At 30.4% G+C, this 13569-nt stretch overlaps 1 long non-coding RNA gene across 4 annotated transcripts; it reads right to left on the reverse strand.

Moving 5' to 3' along the window:
- Positions 1 to 2425: 2425 nt before the first annotated feature.
- Positions 2426 to 9199, reverse strand: LOC106796263 (uncharacterized). 4 transcript variants are annotated; one of them, XR_005888628.1, is made up of 10 exons: positions 8996 to 9199; positions 8684 to 8881; positions 4436 to 4511; positions 4255 to 4319; positions 4043 to 4101; positions 3778 to 3836; positions 3294 to 3332; positions 3147 to 3197; positions 2994 to 3027; positions 2426 to 2603 (listed from the first exon to the last, which is right to left on the reverse strand). It is a non-coding gene; the product is annotated as an uncharacterized lncRNA (long non-coding RNA). The 4 variants fall into 4 exon arrangements; XR_005888630.1 differs by lacking the exon at positions 8684 to 8881 and having other exon boundaries at positions 4436 to 4506; XR_005888629.1 differs by lacking the exon at positions 8684 to 8881 and having other exon boundaries at positions 3294 to 3328.
- Positions 9200 to 13569: the final 4370 nt, after the last annotated feature.

Raw genomic sequence — 13569 nt, forward strand, 5'->3', positions numbered from 1 at the left:
TTAATTTGAAAATTACGATTATTTCCATATCGTAACCAAATGTTTAAAATTGATTGTTAAGCATCGAATACTTGAAATGGAAACCAACAATAATACGAATAAAATAGTCTCACTAATTAAACGTCAATAAATTGGTGCAAAATTAATGTTGAGTTTATATATAGGTAAAAAAAGTATGATTTTAAGATAGCTATGAAATTTGAGATAAAAATGACATGTACCTAATCTTATCATTATTTATTACTTCTCTATTTGTTTACCCCATTGAATATTAGAATCTTTTGTTATCAACCCCTTTAAAAATTTGATATAACGACATTTACAATAATTTTATTTGTGTTTTATTGTTATTGAGATAGCGTTATAGAAGAATTGTTTAATAAAAAAATATTACTATAATCATAATAAGAGTAATAAAAAGGAAAATGATAATTAATAAGATATTAATATAATCATAATAAGAGTGATAAAAAAGGAAAATGGTAATTAATAAGTATAGAGAAGGAAAGAGGAGAAGATTTCTGAATAGTAACAGAGAAACAGAGAGAAGAAAGTAGTAACAGAGACAAAAGAAAAAAAAAGATAAGAAAAGTAAGAGTGAAAACGTTTCATGAGAGAGAAAGAGAAGAGAGGAGGGACCTTCTAAACAAAAACCTTCAAGATTGAGGAGGGAAACCGATAAAAATATTAACCATATTTTTAGGCAGTTAAAATTTGAGAGAGTTTATAATGATGGAACACATCACTTAATTATTAACTTTTTTTATATATGTATGAATTTATATTTATATAAAATATTAAATTAGGATAAGTTACTTTTTTGTTATTTTAAAAATAAAATACATATACATATATATATATATATATATATATATATATATATATATATATATTTAAATTAATTGTCTTACTTAAAAGGCATAATTTAAATTTTAATTTCATAATGTTGAATGAAATAAATTTAATAGAATGAGAATATAGTATAAAATGTTTATGTTATTAAGAATATATAATTACTAAGAAGGCATAATTTAAATTTAAATTTAAATTTTATAATGTTGAATGAAATAAAATTAATAGAATGAGAATATAGTATAAAAATGTTTAATGTTATTAATAAAATTTAATGGCCGTTTTAATTATGGTCTGTGTAAAATTAATAGACTTATACCAACAGAATATGATAATTAATTTGAATATTATGATTATTCTCATATTTGAACAAAATATTTAAAAATGATTTCTAACTTTGTGCTTCATTTGTAGTTGTATAAAATATATATGCTTTAAAATATTAATTTGATTGATTCAAAAATATATTGTGATTCAATTTTGATTGTTTCAAACAATTTGATTGATTGCAGATAATTTGTAATTAATCGAAATAATTTTTAAAAGGGAAGATGACATGTGGTAACTGCATGTTTAAATTTTGATTGATTTCAAATAATAAATAAGAAATACAATTAATTTTTTTGTATTGATAGTAACATATCATTATATTGAATTCAATTATATAATAAATCAAATGTAATAATGACAAAAATACGATACAATAAAAACAAAAGCCTCTGGGAAAATTTTTTTTGGAAAAATTTAACATTTTGAATGAAATAAAATTAATAGAATGAGAATATAGTATAAAATGTTTAATGTTATTAAGAATATTTAATTACTTAGAAGGCATAATTTAAATTTAAATTTTATAATGTTGAATGAAATAAAATTAATAGAATGAGAATATAGTATAAAAATGTTTAATGTTATTAATAAAATTTAATGACCGTTTTAATTATGGTCCCTATAAAATTAATAGACCTATATCAACAGAATATGATAATTAATTTGTAGATTATGACTATTCCCATATCTAAACAAAATATTTAAAAATGATTTCTAACTTTGTGCTTGATTTGAAGTTGTATAAAATATATATGCTTTAAAATATGAATTTGATTGATTCAAAAATATATTGTGATTCAATTTGGATTGTTTCAAACAATTTGATTGATTGCAGATAATTTATAATTAATCGAAATAATTTTTAAAAGGGAAGATGACATGTGATAATTGCATGTTTAAATTTTGATTGATTTCAAATAATAAATAATAAATACAATTATTTTTTTTTGTATTGATAGTAACATATCATTATATTGAATTCAATTATATAATAAATCAAATGTAATAATGACAAAAATATGATACAATGAAAATAAAAGCCTCTGGGAATTTTTTTTTTTGAAAAAATTTAACATTTTGAAACAATAATCTACGGTAAAATTGCAACCAATGCATTTCAGAAAACCATCGATTTGCAAGCTCTTTTTACTTCCAAAATCCCGAAATTGCTATAAATTAAAATAGAGAAAAATGGGATAAAAAATTTCATACTAAAGTGAAATGAATAAAATAACTAATATTAAATAAGTCAGTGTAACATAAAATGCATCTGGAAACCATAATGATTAAATTACAACTTTAAACTGTCAAAATAAAGTAACATAAAAATTTCTCCATCAATCAAAATGGGGTCATCATCAGTCTATTTTTCTCAGAACATGGTAACTCTTTTTCACCTCCTGAGTTGCAGCTTCACCATCCTGTCAAAACAAAAATACTGAATGATATAAGAAACAATCTAAGACTATTATAAAAATTGCAAGAAAAACATTAATTTAATAAAGAAAATCACAATTGATAAAATCCAAATATACAAAATTTTGTTTATGAATTGATAACAAAAAAAAAAACACTCGTTATCATAAAAATATATCAACTTCGTGGAAATGTCTTTGATCACATGGGTACAATAAAAATGACTTCCAGGTCCATATATTTTATTTATGACATTCAAACATTTTTTGATGGAAAGCATCAAATTAAAATACAAATTTAAATAATAATAATAATAATAATAATAATAATAATAATAATAATAATAATAATTAAACAAAAAAAAGCACTGGGTAGTGTTACCCACACATCCTTACCCACAGTTGCAATTCTGCATATTTCTCACAGCATCTAGACAAAACAAATGAAATATATAATAGATATTAGTATTCCGAAGGGAAAGTATCAACTTTGATGACAATGATTTAACAAAATATCACAAAAATCATATACCATAAAAATGGAAATACCATAAAAATATAGCAACTCTGCCTTGAAAAAGTCTTTACCATCGCCATTATCTGTTTAGTAGCAAAAATAAATCAGCAATAACTCTTACAGCAAAAATGACAGAAGATAATTTAATAAAAAAAAGTGGAAAAATATAAAAATGACACCTTTATTCTTCGACACCTTCAGCACTATCGTTAGGCTGTCTTAAAAATCAAACCACAAAATCATAACTCTTGTAGAAAAAATGGCAGAAGATAATTTTTTTAAAAAAGGAAATTAGGAAAAAAATAACACCTTTATTCTTCAACACCTTGTCCCAAAAATCAAACCACAAAATCATACCACAAAAAATTAGAAAAAAAGGGGAAAAATAGATAAAAATGTAACTCTTGTAGCAAAAATGGCAAAACATCATTTTTTTAAAAATAAACGAAAAAAATAGAACAGAAACAAAAAGAAATCAGCAAAACTCTTGTAGCAAAAATGGAAGAAGATAAAATTTTTTAAAAAAGTAAATTAGGAAAAAAGAAAAAAATGACACATTTATTTTTAACACCTTCAGCACTGTCGTTACGAACCTGTACTCATGTAGAAAACAAAATAAAGGCAGAACACCAAAAAAAAATTTAAGCTTTTGTGTTTACGAACTTGTACTGATGAAGTTTTTGGGATAAAAATTGCCACTTTAATGTGTTCTTCCACCTTCTCTGCATACAACATGCAAAAAAAAATATTGAACTATTACACCACCAAAAAAGGACGAAAACACAAAAAGCTGGGTATAGGAAGCAATGGGCACAGTAAAAAAGGTTCAGTAACACAAAAAAAATTTAAACTTTTGTATTGCGAGAAGTCATAAAACAAAATAAAGGCAGAACACCCAAAAAAAATTTAAGCTTTTGTGTTTTCCAACCTGTAGTCATGGAATTTTTGAGATAAAAATGACAGCTTTAATGTGTTCTTCCAACTTCTCTGCATACAACATACCAAAAAATATATTGAACCATTACACCACTAAAAAAGGACGAAAACACAAAAAGTTGGGCATATGAAGCAATGAGCACGTTGGAGAAAGCTCAGGAACACAAAAAAATTTAAACTTTTGTATGGGCAAAGTGCCGTAACCTCGAAAAAGAACAGTAACCTCGAGTCCTATTGTTGCAACCCTTGCATGGGTAAAGCGCCGTAACCTTCAACACCACCGTTAGCATGTCCCAAAAATCAAACCACAAAAAATCAGACCACAAAAGATTAGGCAAAAAAAGGAGAAAAAATAGATAAAAATGGAACCTTTATTCTTCAATACCTTTATTCTTTAGTAGCCTATCCCAACTCTTCCATGGGCAAAGCCTCGTAACCATCAGCACCGTCGTTAGACTGTCCTAAAAATCAAACCACAAAAAATTAGACAAAAAAAGGAAAAATAGAATATTGACGTGAAACAAAATATGGACAGACGCAAAAGAATAAAGGATGAGAAACAAAAACGGCATAGATGCAAAAGAATAAAGGAGGAGAAACAAAAGCGGAGAAGAAAAAAAGGAGAAGTTGAGGAAGAGAAAAAAAGGGAACTGAATATTGATAGAGAAGAAAAGAGAAGAAGTTGAGTAAGAGAAAGAGGAGGGGAAGAATCTGGACGGATGCAAGAGAAATGCAAAAGAGAGAAGAAAGTTATGGAATTAAGGAAAATTAAATGGTGCGGTGAAATCCGGCAATTAGAAAGTGACACGTGGCTTGGTGGTTGTGGAAATAAGGAATTGCAACAACTGGCACAAAGAAGAGAGAAGGGGCCTTATAAAACACAAATCTTCAGAAAAGGATGGAGCCTTCACGTGACAATGAGCAAAGAAGCATAAAAGAAGGCCTATAACTGGACAGGTGTCAATAGGACAAAGAATAGGCAGTGGACAAGTGTCAACAGGGCAGAGAAAAAAGTAGTCAGGGCCTTGTTTCTATAATTATATAGATTATTAACAATGCCTTCACTTTATGGGAATGAAAGAAATTTCACTTACTTTGAGAATTGGGATCAATTTCAACTACCATGTCAAGAAAGTGTGCAGACAAAGTTTGATTTAAGCATAGATAGGATGTATTAGCATCTCAATATGAAGTGTGTTTCTTTTGTATCCAGTATCAACAAACATGACTAAAACATATTTATTGTTGGTTGATTTTGTTAAGACCGTTGTAATCTAATAAGGATGGTTAGAAACTAACTAACTAATTTGTTAGTGGGTCATAACAACTTGCTCTTTAGTTTTTTATTTTACTTTTCCTTGTGTGTATAAATATACACCCCACAATATAGTTGTGTGTGCAGAAAACAGATTACAATCAATAATATTTTCTCTACCACTTTTCTTTGCTTTACTCTCTATTGTTTGTTGCTTGGTTCTCCAAAAAATTGGTATCAGAGTCTTGGTTCTGCATCAAGAATTCAAGCAAGCCGCATGAAGAGGGTGAATCAACATAGTAGGAACAAAAATGGCAAGCAACAACGGAATTCCTGGAAATCTTCCGATTCTTGATGGCAAGAATTAGGATCGCTGGTGTGCACAGATGAAGTTGTTGTTTCGATTTCAAGATGTTATTGAAATGGTAGAGAATGACGTCCATGGATCAAGTAATTCCATTGAGGCATAGAAAAAGGAAGCAACGAATAGGGATGGAAGAGCCTTGTTCCTCATTCATCAATGTGTTGACCCCAACATTTTTTAAGAGATCCAATCTTCCTCATCAGCAAAAAAGTTTGGGATATTATTGCTAAATGTTACACTAGAGGAGACAAGGTTAGAAAGGTGAAGCTCCAAGCTTTGAGAAGGCAATATGAATTGCTCCAAATGGGAGCAACTGAGAGAGTAGCAGATTACATAACAAGAGTCTTGAATTTGGCCAACCAAATGAAGGGGTGTGGAAAGAAGATTACAGAGCAAATGATCATAGAGAAAATTATGAGAACCTTAATTCCCTGCTTTGACTACATTGGAGTTGCAATTGAGGAGTCAAAAGACATTGAAGTCATGAAGGTTAAAGAGCTACAGGGTTCCTTAGAGGCACAAGAACTGAGATTGATCCAAAGAGGTGTTGTGAAACCTGCTGAGTGATAATTGCTATGCATATGTAATTTGAATATTTAAATCACACAGCAATTATCTAATTTTCCTCTCTTTTATTGCTTCTTTTGTGTTAAAACATTAAGAATTTAGCTTCTTATGAATTTTTATCCAGTAGATGCTAAAATTAGTTAATTTATAGTGTTTTTGGGTGTATTTTTTTTTGGTAGAATTACACAACAAGAGGCCTGGAAGAAGGTTGAAAAACTGGAGCAGCACACTCAACGCGTCAAAACAACCATTTAGCGCGAGGAGTCAACTTGGAGGCTAGACTTAGTGCGTCTTTGGCGGCTTAGCCCGCATCTGGTGGCTTAGCTCGCATCTGACAGTTTAACGCGTGATCACTTATGTTAGCTGGACTTTGCATATGCGCTTAGCGCCCACATGCAAGCTTAACGCACAATCAATGTCGAAAAACATGATTGTGCTACGTTTTCAAGGAAAAAAAAGGAGAAACCAGAGGGCAGTTCTTTTGGGGACCAAAATAAGGAGCTTAGGCATGAGAGAAGAGGGAGAACTCACTCACTTGGGGACCCTTCCCTCCATTTTCTTCTATTCTCTTCCACACCTCTTGTTTCCTTTTTGTATTAGTAAGTCTCTCATGACAATGAGAAGCTAAACTACCCATTGTTGGGAGCTCAATAACCAAATACTCTTGATGTAATGATTCTAACTATCTATTTAATGCTATTTTGATATTATTGTCTCTTTTCTGTGCTTAATATCATGTTTATTATGGTTTGATCACTCATGCTCATGTAGCGTTATAGGGTTTATGCATTGGAAAATGTTTATCTTCTAAGAACTTGAAAAAAGCATCTAGGTAATCCATGTTTAGGGATAGAATGGTATTATTTAGTCTTATTTATGCATCTTTATTCTTAAAGCAAAATTATTTGATGTAGCTCTTAAGGGATTATGAGTGAAATTAGGTAATTTATGCTTTTTTCACATAAGGGATCATGGTTAGGTAGGTTAGCGGATGAAGGTAATAATCAAAATAGCGTTAAATAGTGAAAAATCCTTAATGTTGCGTCAATAGTAGTTTCGGTAGGCTGAGTCCTAACACGTTCCGTAATTCTGCTTCAACCAACAACTCACTCCTCGAGTGTTTGTATTCTATGTCTTTAATGTGCTATGCTTAATTATCTTTATGTTGAATTTTACATTTCATATCATTATTCAACCAATATCGAATTTAATTCATGAATTTCTTAAAATTGGACATATACAAACTTTGAGTACAGTCGAAGTCCCTGTGGACTCGACACTCTATCTTACTGTTTTAAAATACTACTTGGACGAATTAGTACACTTGCCAATGAGTTAACACTAAGAAAGCCTTGTAGGCTTAGATATTCAAGAAAGGAAATGGTGAAAAGAAGAAGTGGAAGAAAGAAAAAGGAAAACATTCAGTAATTAGCATTCGAACCAGAAGAAAGGAAAGGGTGAAGAAAGGTATGAATGAGTCTTCACAAAAAGGCACTTCAAGATTTGCTAACAGTGATGGAAAAAAGGGTTTTGACAAAAGAAAGTTTCAATGCTTCAACTGTGAGAAATGGGGTCACTATGTTTATGAGTCCTTGCATAGGAAAAGGAAACAAAATAGAAACAATGGCGAAGAGGAAAATGTAGCTCAAGAAGGCAACTCAGATTCAGATCATGTCATTCTAATGGTGACTTCTAGTGGGGGTGAGCACAATTCTGATTCCCGATTCTTGACATAGGTTGCTCAAACCATACTACAAGTCACAAGCAATGGCTGATTGATGTTGATGTTTCAAAAAGAACTCAGATCAAATTAGCAGATACTAGTGCACTAGTTGCTGAAGGAATGTGAAACATAATAATCAACAGGAAAGATGGAAAGAAGGCAATGATTGAGAATGTTTTGTATGTGCTAGGCATGAAGTGTAACTTAATGAGTGTGGGTCAACTAGTAGAGAAAGGTTTTTCTGTGATCATGAAGCATGACTCACTAGAGTTGTTTGATCCATCACAAAAATTGGTGTTGAGGTCTCCCCTCTCTAAAAATAGAACCTTTTAGACGATCATTAGACCTGCTGAAGTGAGATGCCTTGCTATAACAGAAAGTGAACAAGAGAGCTGGTTATGACATTAGAGGTTTGGTCATCTAAACTTTAGAAGTCTTAATCAATTAGAATCTAAGAAGATGGTGCTAGGAATTTCAAAGTTAAGTGAACCTGGATAAGTGTGCGAATCATGCATAGTAGGCAAACAACCTAGGTTGAGTTTTAATCATCACTTGCCTATGAGAGCAACGACTATTTTGCATCTAATTCATTCAGATGTATGTGGTCCTATGAAAGTGTCTTCCCTTGGTGGCAACCTCTATTTCATCTCTTTTGTTGATGAATATAGTAGAAAGATGTGGATATACTTGATCAAACACAAGAGTAAGAGGTTTGATGTCTTACAAAAATTCAAAGCTATGTCTGGGAGGCATAGTGGCACTATGATCAAGAGTCTAAGGACTGATGGAGGGAAAGAGTATACATCAAGGGAGCTTGAGAACTTATGTGAACAACTTGGCATACAACATGAGATTACACCACCCTATACTCCTCAGCATAATGGCATAGCGAAAAGGAGAAATAGATCTGTCCTCAATATGGCTAGAAGCATAATGAAGCAAAAGTCAATTCCGCATTCTTTCTGGGGTGAAGCAGCAACAACTGTTGTATATCTGCTAAACTAGTGTCCCACTAAGAGCTTGAAAGAGAAAGTACCTGAAGAATACTGGTCAGGAAGGAAACCTCTAGTAAGTCACTTGAGAGTGTTTGATTCCCTGTGCTATAAGCATATAACAGATGCTAGGAGAAGGAAGTTAGAAGATAAGAGCAAACCTATGATCTTGATAGGGTATCACATAACTAGTGCCTACAGGTTGTATAGTCCAAAAAAGGGAAAAAATTGAAGTGGGCAAGGATGTCATAGTCAATGAGAGTGAATCTTGTACATTATCAATGGATTGTCTCTCGGTAACTTAGTTGATAATTTGAGATGAATATTTTTGTTGATAAACTAGTTGATAGTTTTTTATAAATATTTCTGTTAGTAATTATTGACAGATAATCCATCGATAACCTAATTGATCTTTACTAATGAAAATATTTGTCGGTAATTATAGAGGAGTATTTTCTGTGGATAATCCTTTAAAACTTACCCGTGAAATATGTAGGAATACCAATGAATTTTTCTTACGACAAAATTACTAATGAAAATTTGTTCATTGGTAATTTATCAAAAATTCATATTTATCAATGGATTTTCCTACTTGCCGACGAATTTGGGCAGTCGACCATTAAGCTTTCTTTTGTAAATTAGTTTATTTGGATGAAGTAGTTTTTTCCTTTAATTTTTAAAATTACCTATTTAAGAAGAAAATAAGAGTAAGCAAAAAGATGTACAAAATAATTGAAAAGAAATGCACGAAGTGCAAATCAAAGAACATATTAAAGAATGTCTATAAAAAAACATTGAATAATATTTTTTAAACCTTTGTCAATAAGAGGAAATTAAAAAAAAAAGTGAATAATGGAGTAATTAAAGAAACTTTTATACAGCACATTACATCAATAATAGTTGACTTCTGAACCTTATTAATATCATTTTTGTGGGTCGGTGTATATAAACCGCATATCAGATGTTCGTCATTATCTCCATGTGAGAAAAACCTTACACCCAATTAGATGCTAATGAAGTATTTCAGCGAATTTTATGCTTTTTTAACTAAAAATATTGTTTGACTGATAGTTAAGACTAACTTCTTTGACCAATAAAAACTATTAAAATACATTATATATGTTTTCTCTTAATAAATTTAACCTTTTTTTCGATAAATATGGTAAAAAAATTGAATCCTTCAGCATACTTTTAATCATTCTAATTAGCATATTTAAGAAATTAAATCATTTATTAATTTATCAATTATATCAAACTTTATTGATCCATCAAATTTTACCCTCATATAATAAATTAACAAATAAAAGGAAAAAAATATTAAATCACATGACTAGTCAATTTTTAATAAGATCTTTATTTTCAATCACTTTTTTCTATCCATATGAATCAAACTTAAATTCTTACTTATAAGATTTGAACTAAGTTCGACATATTGGTCTAATAAAGAAAAAAAATTGAAAGAAATAAAACAAAGTTTACAAATATTATTTCTGTTACTTATAAGATTAAACTTAGTTCGACATATTGGTCTAATAAAGAAAAAAAAATTGAAAGAAATAAAATAAAGTTTGGAAATATTATTTCTGTTACTTATAAAATTTGAACTTAGTTCGACATATTGGTTAAAAAAGAAAAAAAATTGAAAGAAATAAAACAAAGTTTGGAAATATTATTTCTGTGGAACTAAAGTTTAGGATATGATTCGACAAGTGCTCATTCTCAACTTGCGAATATTTTTATACGATCTCAAGGTACAAATCAATAGCAATGTTTTGCCAATAAAATTATTGTACATTCTCTTTCTTTCTCTGTGGTTGGAAATGAAAGGGCACCTGACTGTCCCTTTCGTTAACCTTTCAAGTTTCCAATCAATATTGATATCTTATTAGGTCTTTCATTTTCATCTCCTTTGTGCACTTGTGATCCCAAGTTGTTTGGTATCTCTGACTATCTCACGAGTTGGGGCAGCTACAAGCAGGTGCTCCATGCATATATCTATTTTCTATTTATGTAGAGTTTTAAGTTATGATTATGATGATTTGTTGGTCCACATGATTTTGTTCTATTATATGGTTGTAGGGCATGCTTCGCTGTTCACATCACAACCTTTATCTCTGCGGAAATGACAACGTAACAACGTATCGTTGATTCATTTCACACACTGAAGTTAGGTATATATTATGGAGGTAGTGTAGAATATATTCACATTTAAAAAATTATAATTCGCGAAAAAGTTTACGTTCTAGTTCTAGAAAGCCCAAATGCCCAACGGATTGAAAAAAATTGGACCGAAGCCCAAATGGTAGGAACACTTCTATGACTTTTATTCAAAGTATATAATTACATTCAAAGAAATATGATTAGGGTGTCATTGGTATTTGAAAGTCTAAATAGTTTTATACTGTTATTTGATTATAAATTAATGTTGGTATGAATATGATTTTTAATATATTTTTTTTAAAGTCAACAAATTATCATAAATAATAATTTATAATTTGATAACAATATAAAATTATTTTATACTATTAATTTATAATTTTTTTTCTTATGTTGTTAGTTAATTGGCAGGAAAATTAAGAATATATTTGATAAGTATTAAATATATTAGGGAATATTGTTTTTAAAATTTAAATAATAGTTTAGAAAAAAAGGTAAGAGTGAGCATGAAAGTTGCTGGAGTTTTCAAGTCAACAATAACTTCCAATGTTTCAAAGGAAAAGTAAGGGTGTGTTTGATTTGTATTTTCGTTTTTTGTTTCCATTTTCTGTTTATATTTTCTGAAAACTGTTTTTATTTTCAAAAGATTATAATTCTGAAAACATGTTTGATTTGACTTCTTGAAAATTGATTTAGGCATTTCATCTATTCAATAAGAATGTATGCTCTGGGAAAATTGGTTTAAGCATTTCCACAAAACCCTTTTTAACCCTAGTACACAAGACTGTGCCATCACCACCCTCCACTGTGCCGTCGAACCACCCCTGTTCGTCGGTGTTGCACCTCACCACCAACAAGCAGTTGAGGACGTCATGAAACCTACCCAGAAGGGAACAAAATCGTTGAAGCTCCAACATAACCACTAACTAGACTAATTTAGGTTGCAATAGGGTTTTGGTGTGATAGGTGACGATGCGTGACGTTTTGATAGTGGAGGTTGGGTCGCCGATGTTTGGGCTGATGATTGTGGAGGACAGGGCGGTGCAATCAGTTTGAATTATGGGTTGGTGTTTGGAGGTGTGGGTGGTGGTCGTTTGAGGCATTGATGATGGAGTTTGGAAGTAGGTGATGGTGCGTTGTGGACTAGTGATGGTTTCAGGAGATAAATGTTCAAGGAGAAGAAGGTAGGGAAAGGGTGGATCCAGAGCATCGGAGACTAGGCTGCTAACGAAGTTGGTAATAATTACGACTCATGCCACCATGTTTTCCTTTTAGATAAAACATTGAAAATAAGAGATCCTTGTTTTTAGTTTTCAGCCTTTTCTTGAGTATGTTTTTACTGAAAATGTTTTCAAAATTTAAAACAAACACATTTTCAAATGCATTTTCTGTTTTTACTGAAAATGAAAACAGAAAATGGATAAAAAAAAACACCCCCTAATATATCCACTTTTACCGTGAAAATGAAGGCGCAGGCTAACATGAATCACTTTTATAAGTGATCCAAAATGCATCATTTATTTTATCGGTTAGATTAATCTAAACTCCACATTATTATTATATACTTTTCATGTTAGAAAATAAAATAAAAAATGAAAGAAAATAAATACGAAGAAGATGCACAGTCTTGAATTAAATAACAAAACAATAATAGCAAAATAAATTTAATTTACAGCAGATGAATAATGCATTATAACATACAATAAGCACAAGGAAAAAATAAATTAAGGGAAGAAAAATATAGTCTGGGTTGAAGCGCGTAAACGCTATCCTTAGAGAGAAAATACCCCACTGTACTGGTAGGAAAATTTGATTGTGCTCCTCTCCCAAGATACGACAACCCGTTGGTTCCGATCGGGTGCAGCGAAAGGATCCCCGAACCTTCTGAATACCAATGCTCTTGCTCTCACAAAAATAAGTTTTTTATAGGAAAAAGAAAGAGATAATTTTTTTGGGAGAAAGAAATCAAACGTTGCTCTGTATCTTTTTAGAAAGGAGGAAAGAGAATATATAGACACATGTCACCTTAAGCAACAAACAAAATATGACCGTTGGAAACTAACCTACAGTTGTCAAAAACAAATATAACAAACTAGTTGACTAATTAAAACAAAATCTTAAGAAAATCTAAAATAAATATTTTATTTTATTAAATAAAATTAATATATATTTATAAATTTCAAATTAAAACACAAATATTTACCAACATTCCCCCACATAATTTAAAATTTTAAAATATATTTGCTAAAAGATAATTTGTATAAAAACATAAGAGGAATAGCATGTGATATTGTATTTCGGTATAAGGAACCTTCCGGGTTTGAGCCTTATACCTAGTGTTTATGAACTTCCATCCAAGAAAAATGTAGTGACTTGATTGTTTTGAACTACATATTCTTTAACTGAACTTTAGTACACAACCCCTACAATATTGACGATCAATTAGGTTCTAATCAGTGGT

This window comes from Glycine max, chromosome 15, assembly GCF_000004515.6.
Source record: "Glycine max cultivar Williams 82 chromosome 15, Glycine_max_v4.0, whole genome shotgun sequence".
NCBI classification, from domain to species: Eukaryota; Viridiplantae; Streptophyta; class Magnoliopsida; order Fabales; family Fabaceae; genus Glycine; species Glycine max.